This window comes from Olea europaea, chromosome 7, assembly GCF_002742605.1.
Source record: "Olea europaea var. sylvestris chromosome 7, O_europaea_v1, whole genome shotgun sequence".
Taxonomy (NCBI): domain Eukaryota; kingdom Viridiplantae; phylum Streptophyta; class Magnoliopsida; order Lamiales; family Oleaceae; genus Olea; species Olea europaea.
The window spans coordinates 25,323,694-25,333,130 of record NC_036243.1 but is presented as its reverse complement, the minus strand read 5'-3'; positions in this window follow the sequence as shown (position 1 = coordinate 25,333,130).

The window sequence follows — 9,437 nt, the reverse complement described above, 5'->3', positions numbered from 1 at the left end:
GCTGGGGGGGGGGGGGAGGTTGTTTACTAGAATGAACAACATATGAAATAAATATATACAAACAAGTGGACATGAACCAACTCAGTATAAATTGAGCGAAGGTCGACAATGGTGGTTGAGAAATATCTTGTGTCGATAGTAGATCTAAAGAAGCTCCTTGCTACAAGAGTGTTGTGATTATAATAGAACCAGTTGGGGGGTGAGGACAAAATCAACTCAGCCGAATGAGTTTGCTAAGGATTTGATTCAATGGTATCTTACGTTTCAGGTATTTGATCCCAAATTTATTGAAAATAATTTTTATTTGTTGGTGTGGGTCATTATCAGCTACATTTCCCAGGTACTGGCAATGACGTCTGTTGGGAAAAACAGGGAGGTTAATGATACAATATGAAGTATATAATTGCACAAGCAAGAACAAGATTAAAAGTAAAGAAGAAGATTGGCAGAGAAACTGAGCCTTTTTATTGACAACCATTGGAGAGAGAATAACAACGCAGCAATAATGCTTCTACGAAACTAAATGAAGAGCCACATATTGATAGGAGACTTCCCAAACCCTAGAAATAATACAAGATATGGAAACTAGGTTAAAAGTCGGGTAAAACGAAATAAGGAAAACCCTAGGCTGCGTCCTCTCGAGCCCTACGACGGCCTTATTGCTTTAAAATTACTCTCCTCGCTTGAGCATGAAGCCAGCAACCGTCCAGCACCATAAAATCCGACTTTTCTTTCTTGGATCCTATTTTGACATCTTCAAATCCAATAGTCCAAAACGCACAACCCTAGACCGAATTTGAATTACAAATCCAATAATCTCCACCTTGATACAAATTCCGGTGCAACGAAAGAAACTCCAAAATTTCTCTACCTAGAAAAAATAAGTCCGATTGTAGTGAAAGAAGCTAAACTCTTCATCCAGAACCAAACCTTTCCATGTTACAAAAACACTCTTCCTCTTCTACAGTATCCACAAATGATACACACCCAAACACCGGGTTCTCAAAATTTCACAAGAAATTCAAGATTTACCAAATAGGGTCAAAGCACACCCTATAGCAGAATCCACACTAAATGCTTTAACTGAAGGTCCCATGCTAGTCTCGACATCTTCAAACATTCCAAAAGCATAAACACCAACATCTACAACATACCTATCCTTAATGAGTCCTTTTCTAACAATTGAATACGATGGAACCACGTACGATGGTGGCAAAGCGAAATTACTCATATTTCCTAAACTCTCCTGAGTAGTGTTTTTCAATAACGACTAAGAGACAATCCCCAAAGGTACCATACCGAACTATATATCCACCACGGTACTAAAAATATCTAGATGTTTCTTTATTGATTGTGCATCACCTTCCAAAATATACAATGGAGACCTCTTCCATCTCTCTAGTATGACCAGGACAACGTTTTGGACCTTCAAGACTCCACCTCCACAGGAGAACGTGTACCTTTTCGAATTCAAGGTACTAAATGAGATGAGATTTTTTCTTAAGTCTAGAAAATGTTGAACACATGTTGAACCTGGCCAAGTATTCAACTTTCAATCTGACTCTTTCAATTCCAGCTACCCGACAAGTTTTGTTGGTTTCCATGACAGCAATACTATACGTCACCATTTCATATGTTTCAAACTAGTCACGATTTGGACATATATGGAATGAGAAAGCTAAATACAAAATCCACTCTTCGTCGGACTTGGATTCCACTTCATATATAGTCAACAATACATCTCCGCCACCCAAATTGTCCTCAACTACGTTGGTCTCGTCCAAATATCTAATTGCCTTCCATGACTTGCAGACAAATTACCTTTAGTCTGCAACTTCTTGCGATTCCTCTTGATGTGTCATTCCCTCTTGCAATAGAAACAAACTAAATTGCTAGAGTTTACTCTTGACTTATCTCTTCATCGATCACCATGAGTAACAAGAGCTTCCTCATCCCTAGATCCAGAATCAACTAGATGATTTATCTTCTGCTTTGAGAATAAAATGTTATAAACATCATTAATGGTGAGACTGTACAAAATTGTGTCCCTAAACGATGTATACGAAATGAGTAACGAGTACAATAGGATCAAGGCCAAGTCCTCTTCATCATACTTTACCTCTAACATCTCCAAGTCAGTGATGATCTCCTTGAACACGACTAGATGGTCTTCCAAATATCCTCATTCTACCATGCGATGAGAATATAACCTCTATTTCAAATGTAACTTCCTTGTTAGACTTTTGGTCATGCACAATTGCTTTAGTTTCAACCATAATGTAGCAGCTATTTTTACTTTCAAAACGTTCTAAAAAATATTGTTAGATAGATGAAGATGAATCTAGCCTTTCTATGAATCTAGCCTTTCTATCCCTCCATTGCTTCTCCTATGTTGTCTAAGTTCTGGGCATTCTGTCAAATCTCAACAATGCATTATCCAAGTCCATCTATGCCAAAACAGCTCATATCTTTACTTGTCATAGCGAAAACCTTGTATTGCGATCCAGAAGCGGAATATTATACTTTATGTTTGCCATCGATAACAGAAACCTTAAACAAAACTCAGAACTTGTAGCTCTGATACCAATTGTTGGGAAGAACGAGTAGGTTAATGATACAATATGAAGCATCTAATCGCACTAGCAAGAACAAGATTAAAAGTAAAGAAGAAGATTGGTAAAGGAACCGAACATTTTTACTAACAACCAATGGAGAGAATACTACAACACAGCAATAATGTTTCTACTAAATTGAATGAAGAACCATATATTTATAAGGGACGTCCCAAACTCTAAAAATAATACAAGATGTGGAAACTAGGTTGAAAATTCGTATTTGGGTCACAAACCCAACAATGGCATACTTAGAAACAAAAATACATTAATTTCTTCAAGTTGGAGGAAAACTTCTATAGTCTAGTATTAACTTAATACACTCTAGGATTATGCTAGCTAATACAATGCTACTTTTTCATTAGGAATTTAATTGAGTGTCCAAAAAGTAATACCTATAACTTGTCGGCATCTGAATTACTTTTGTGAACAGCATTGCCATTGACATGAGCTCTTTGTTGACCACCTAGCTTAATAAGTTGAGAGAAGCCATGACCAAGTGATTTCCAAAATCTTGTTGGAAGAGACGACTACAAATACTCAATGCTCCTCAGAATGCAGTTCAACTTGCTTTGCTGAAGCAGTATTAAGCTCAGAAAATCCAATGACTCCTAAGATTCTTCCTAGAAGCTCTTATTCAGTTTAACCCTCGATGAGAAAAGCTAAGTCAACAGTAAGTGTTGTTATGTAACCAATTGCTAGATGAACAATCACATTTGCAACCACTGAAGATCCAAATGCCAACATTAGAACACATAATTATAAGTTCTGTTGAGTTGTAATTGGAAAATATTAATGAATGATGAAATAGTAAACTTAAAAGTAAGATCTGCAATTGGTTAGCCAAATTAATTCCAATACAAAATCAATAATTCTTGCAACTGCAAATAGGAGAGGTGTAAAATGCAAACAAAATTGTAACTAATAGACTAGCATATTTGCGAAGAAAAGGTTTACGATCTGATTTATGCTGCAACATATTCATTATATTTAGTTGGTGACGATAGATTAATCCAAAGTTTGGAACCATGAAACGTCCTCCTCATCATCTAGAATTTCAATTCCAGGTTTCTTGTGAGGCATGCAGAATTTGGTTGCCCTATAAGAAGCCAAGTTACTTTGCTGAGATATTAGTAGCCGAGGTGCTTCGTCTGTTGCTAAAGCTCACGGCGATAGTTGTTCGCCAAATAGAACAATATCTGAAATCCACTTGAGTTCACCAAACTTAAGTTGAAAAATAGAATAATAGTGGAGCAATTTGCCCAGAAATAAGTACATAGTATATTTGAATGGAAGAAGCTAAAAATTAAAAGGATTGCAAAGCTTTTGTATTTATGAATGAGTGTTCAAAATGAAAGCGTAGAGAAAATGTAGGTAAAGATGTTTTACGACGTGTGAACACAATTCAAAGATGGTTAACACCTTTCATATAATAATCCACAAGACAACATTTGCAATGAGATTCTTCATAGTAAGATCAAAAGCCGGCATGCATGAACTTAAAACATGATATCACATTTTCTCTTGTGCTAGATTAAGATCTTAATCTAGTAATACATGATACACATTTTACTAGAAAATTTTCATAGTTTACATGAAGTGTCTCCATCATATTCCGTAATGTCTATATAGTCGTATCGATCTATCAAATTAGGGAAGCATATATGCGAGATCGATAGACGTAAATCATAAATTCTAGCATCTCATTAGGCAAACGAAGCTCAAAATCTAAATACGCTCTTATAGCATGAGATTTTGCCTCGTGTCACAGATTTCTAGTTAATATTCAACAAAATTATCATTTTTGGTTTATAATCACATTACTGATCAGTCAGACTTAAGGGCAATAAGCTTTTCGATCATATTCTTGATTCGAAATAAGAATGGACTGAAGAAAAAAATGTGTTAAACAATCATAACCGAAGATGCCATGATTTTTAAAATGCAAACAAATGCATATATGATGTAATGAAAAAAACTTCAGTTTCGTCTTCCTCCTTCGTACTGTCTAGTGTTATACCAATTATCCCTTTCAAACATGTCACGTGTATTTGCCCAATGCAGAAATAGGTAGTAATTTTCTTATCTGATTGGAGAATTCATAATCTGAAAATTGTAGTAACTTATCAACAAGCCAAAATGGTGTTGTGATACCAGTTATATGCTACATGGTTATTTTCGTAGTGATTTGTTGTGAATTCCATTTTGGCGGCTTTGGCTCCACATGGTCTTTCATTGTGTCCTTCCGTGTAATGTAATAATGTAATCAATAATCAATGTTGAAAATATACAAGTTTTTCCACTCACAGAATCATGTATATGAAGTCAACTCGGTTGGTAGGTTGTCTCGACCTCTTCATTACCACTTGAAATATGAGATAATATTTAAGTTAACAATTGACCATTTTAAGTAACTTCAATAATTAAATAGGTAATACTAAAGCCTACTCTCTCTATCTCTCTCTCTCTTTTTTTTTTTTTTTTTTTTTAAAAAAAAAATCTCCCAACTTCCTTTAATCAATTAAAATAATCAACCAACAATCCCAAATTTAACATAATATGAAATTTTTACTTACCTTTCAAAATTGAGGAATTCAAGTTTAATATAATAAGCACTTATTTTTTTTTTATCAAGTCATCAAACTTTTCTATTTTTCTGTAAAGTCCTGAATTTTATATTCTTAAACTGGTTGATGTAGCTCATTTAAGAAACGAAGCCAAAAGATATTTAAAAGTCCTCTCTTTTCCTCTCTCTCTTTTTTTTTTTTTTTTTTTTTTAAGAAAGAAATCTCCCAACTTCCTTTAATCAATTAAAATAATCAACCAACAATCCCAAATTTAACATAATATGAAATTTTTACTTACCTTTCAAAATTGAGGAATTCAAGTTTAATATAATAAGCACTTATTTTTTTTTTATCAAGTCATCAAACTTTTCTATTTTTCTGTAAAGTCCTGAATTTTATATTCTTAAACTGGTTGATGTAGCTCATTTAAGAAACGAAGCCAAAAGATATTTAAAAGTCCAACAATTTAAGAGATTAAATTTAATTAAATTTGATTACAAAGATTTGATGAATAACTGGGTTGCTATAATGTATTTCACATAGGCAACCCAGATTCGAATCACCATACTTATGTTTTTACAAAATATTTTTATAAAATTATTTTTAGTTAAAAAAACCTCATTTTTCACATTAAGAACAATTATATCAAGTTAATTGGATGAAATAATTATTTTATTAGTGGGAATTCATAGAGATCGGTTGCAAATCATATGAATAGTTCATTTTATGTAAATGTTTTATAAAACTTTCTATAAGAATTATTTTTTTAGGCTTAAAACTCTTCAAATCCCTAGTTAAAGACTCAATTTAACAAGATTAATGACAATATAACTCTCCCATTTAGAAAGGAAGGTTACAAGACGAGGAAAGTCACATTTTCATTATAACTCTCTTCAAATTTGAATTTACTCTTATTTTCTCTCAAAAATACATTTTATGTTAAGTTAAATTTAAAAGAATAGCAAGGGTGTGAAGAAGAAAGACTTTTACACATTTTGTTCCTTTATATTTTAAAAAAATACCAAGGTAAGTAGAGGTGCAAGTAGTTACTTCTTTTTCAATTTATGATTTTTCGTTAAAAGTATGAATGAATTGGTACCTCTGGGTACGATGCTTCGGCGCTACTATAGTGTGAATGATCATTCTCCGACTCTACATGTTATAGTAATTCTATAGAAATTGAATTTTGCCAAAAATACATCTACATGCGACAGTATGAATCTATAGTTCGAATTTTCAAGCCATTTCCTGATTTTAGTTTTTTAAAATGCTCAAAACGTGTTTAGTCTAGCGTTTTTAAAAATACATTTTCAAAAATAAGAAAAAATTTATAATTGAAAACTCAAAATAATTTTTTTCATTTTGAGTGTTTTCAATTAAAAAACTCAAATCACGGAAAATGCTCAAAACAAGCCGTTTTCTGTGTTATTTTATTATTATTATTATTATTTTACTAGTGCAATGCTCAGTAGTACTTGTAATCTGATACAATTTAGTTAAGTATAATAATTTTAAAACCCACAATATTTTTCAATTTCCATTAATGTTTTTTTTTATCAAAATCTCGAAGAACTATTATTTCCTTTTTAACTGTTCAAGTGACAGCAAAATATATCCAAAAGGATGAATGACAAACTAGTTATTTTCTTTACAACAATATCCATTTCTGATCTATAAATTTATTATTTACTATTTTATTTTTGTAACAAGAAAAAATAGAAAATTCACCAATTTTAAGATATATATTATCTGTTAATATATTAGCATAAAATTATTATGTTTTACTAAATAATCAAATTAATTGAATAAATGTCATAAAACAATTTCTAAAAATTTATTATTTATTATTTTAATTTTGTAGCAAAAATAAATAGTAAATTCATAAAGTTTAAAATATATATTATCTGATAATATATTAGCATAAAATTATTATGTTTTACTAAATAATCAAATTAATTAAATAAATGTCATAAAATAATTTCTAAAAATTGTAAACCAAAAGCATTTTCTAGTTTTCTGTTTTGAGAAATCGTTTTGAGAAATGACAAAATAAACACATTATTTGTAATTCGAAAATAGTCTTTCAAAACAAAAAAAAAAACTAAAAATAAATTCAAAATTGAAAGTAGAAAACGAAAATGCAAACTAAAAGCACCAGAAGTTTTTCTGCATTTATAAAAATCGATTTTACAGTCACTTAAACTGCAATGGATGTTACGTATACTTGGCTAGTAATCGAATTTATTGACACGTCACTCTTAACACTTCTATTGGAATTATTCATTTCGTCTAATGAGATTTTTTTTTCCTCAAAAAAATGTTCTTTTTAATGAATTTTTTACAAAAAATTTAAAATAAATAAACTTTAAACCTATTGAATGCATTTGTAAAGTCAAAAGTTTAAGTCCTAGGTGGATTCAATTTTCCCAATTTAATCAACTTAAGGAAATTAGTGAAAAAAGTAAATATTGAAAACACATTCTAAATTTTGTGTAGCAACAGTAGCACGTTTTGAGAGGTCAATCTGTCAAACAAATGAAAGGCCCGATCAGGCTTCAGTTTTCAGTTCTTCCTTTTTCCCTTCTTTTTTTAAACAAAACGAAAAGTCGCCTCGAGAGGTCCTTGTAGAAACTGACGTTAAGAGCATGTTTTGCTAATTCTGAGTAAAAATAAAGTTACTTTAAGTAATTTTAAATAAGTTTTTATTTGGTGATAGACAACATGCATATTTGGATTTTATATTATAAATTATTTTTAAGAAGTGACTCTAACTGATAGGTTAGGATCTGGTTCGGTTCTACCATTATGATTGAACAATTCCACGTATAAAATCCTCGTGTAGAAAGGTCTTTAAAAAATTCAAAATAAATCAATTGGTGCCAACCTCTATACGTTAAAATTCTCGCTTATGTTCGATGTTAGGTGACAAATTAAGGTCACCGGAAGTGCTTCTCAAATGTCCAATTTCGTAGGTACCATCATTTTTTATTATATAATGTGAATAATACTTTCCAATTGAATTTAGTGCATAATCTTGTAATGAGAGCAGTCTCCCAAGTTTATGGCTTAAACTTTCACTCTTTCGTCTTTTATAATTTTGGAGGTCTATTACACAAAGAGAAAACACATTTTAGTCATTCCCAATACAAACAAGACTCACAATTGAGTATAAAATTTGTTTAATCAAATTTGTTTCACCTATTATGTTAGGTTTCTAAATTAGATAGAGTAAATTAAATAATACAATTCATAGTGAAAACTATCGGCAGTTAGTTCTATGAATCCAAATCTTACTTCTATTTTTAAATCATAGAATTCAAGTATACTCCTCAAAATCTACAGAAAATGGAGATTGGGAAAAATTTTCCCTTACGTACAAAAGATAGCAGAACGAAAAACTAAAAGATGAGCCAGAAAAAAATAAAAATACAAAGTTTATGTTGTTCGACAAATCGAAGAAAAACTAAAAGATGAGCCAGAAAAAAATAAAAATACAAAGTTTATGTTGTTCGACAAATCATCGATTATTATAAGAGAAACAAATTTTATCAAAATCTGATCTAATCGACCGATCCAATCAAACAAACCTTGAACCATTGTCAAATCGGGTTAGTATATGCTTAAAAATCATATTTTTAAAAGTCGAAAAAAATTCAATCGAAACAATCGATTTAACCATAAAATCGACCAATCCACTACTGGATTTCCCGATTTCAACAGTGACAATTTTTTTTTAATCAAAAATTAAATATAAACTTTTTATTTCGGCCCAGCTTTTAAACAATAAGGCCCCAGTTTAACATCTTAGCAGCGGCCGCCCATTTTATAACGTGGAAATTAAGCGGCCACAGGTACTTTTCGTGAAGTCAAAATATCCCGTAAAGTAAGAATTTCTAATATGAAAATCCACTACTAGAAAGGCAGGGGGGCGAAGACGAAGTAAAGTTGAGTCTTGAGTCTCAGGAAGCGTTTAGGCCGGGTACGAAGCATTCTTTAAAGATCACTTTTCATATTCTAGGGCTGAAATTTACTTCTGCAGTTTTCAGGTTTTAAACATTATAATTAAATGTTCAAATCTTTTAACTAAATGATGCTCGTATCCCATGAAATTTGCATTCATATACGGGATTATTGTAACTTCCTCTATTATTGGAAACCCCCCAATTCTTCTCAAACACAATCTCCATTATTTCCTCGCTCAACTTTCACAATTTTTCAAATTCATCTTTCATAAATTTCCAACTTCCGAAATCGAAAG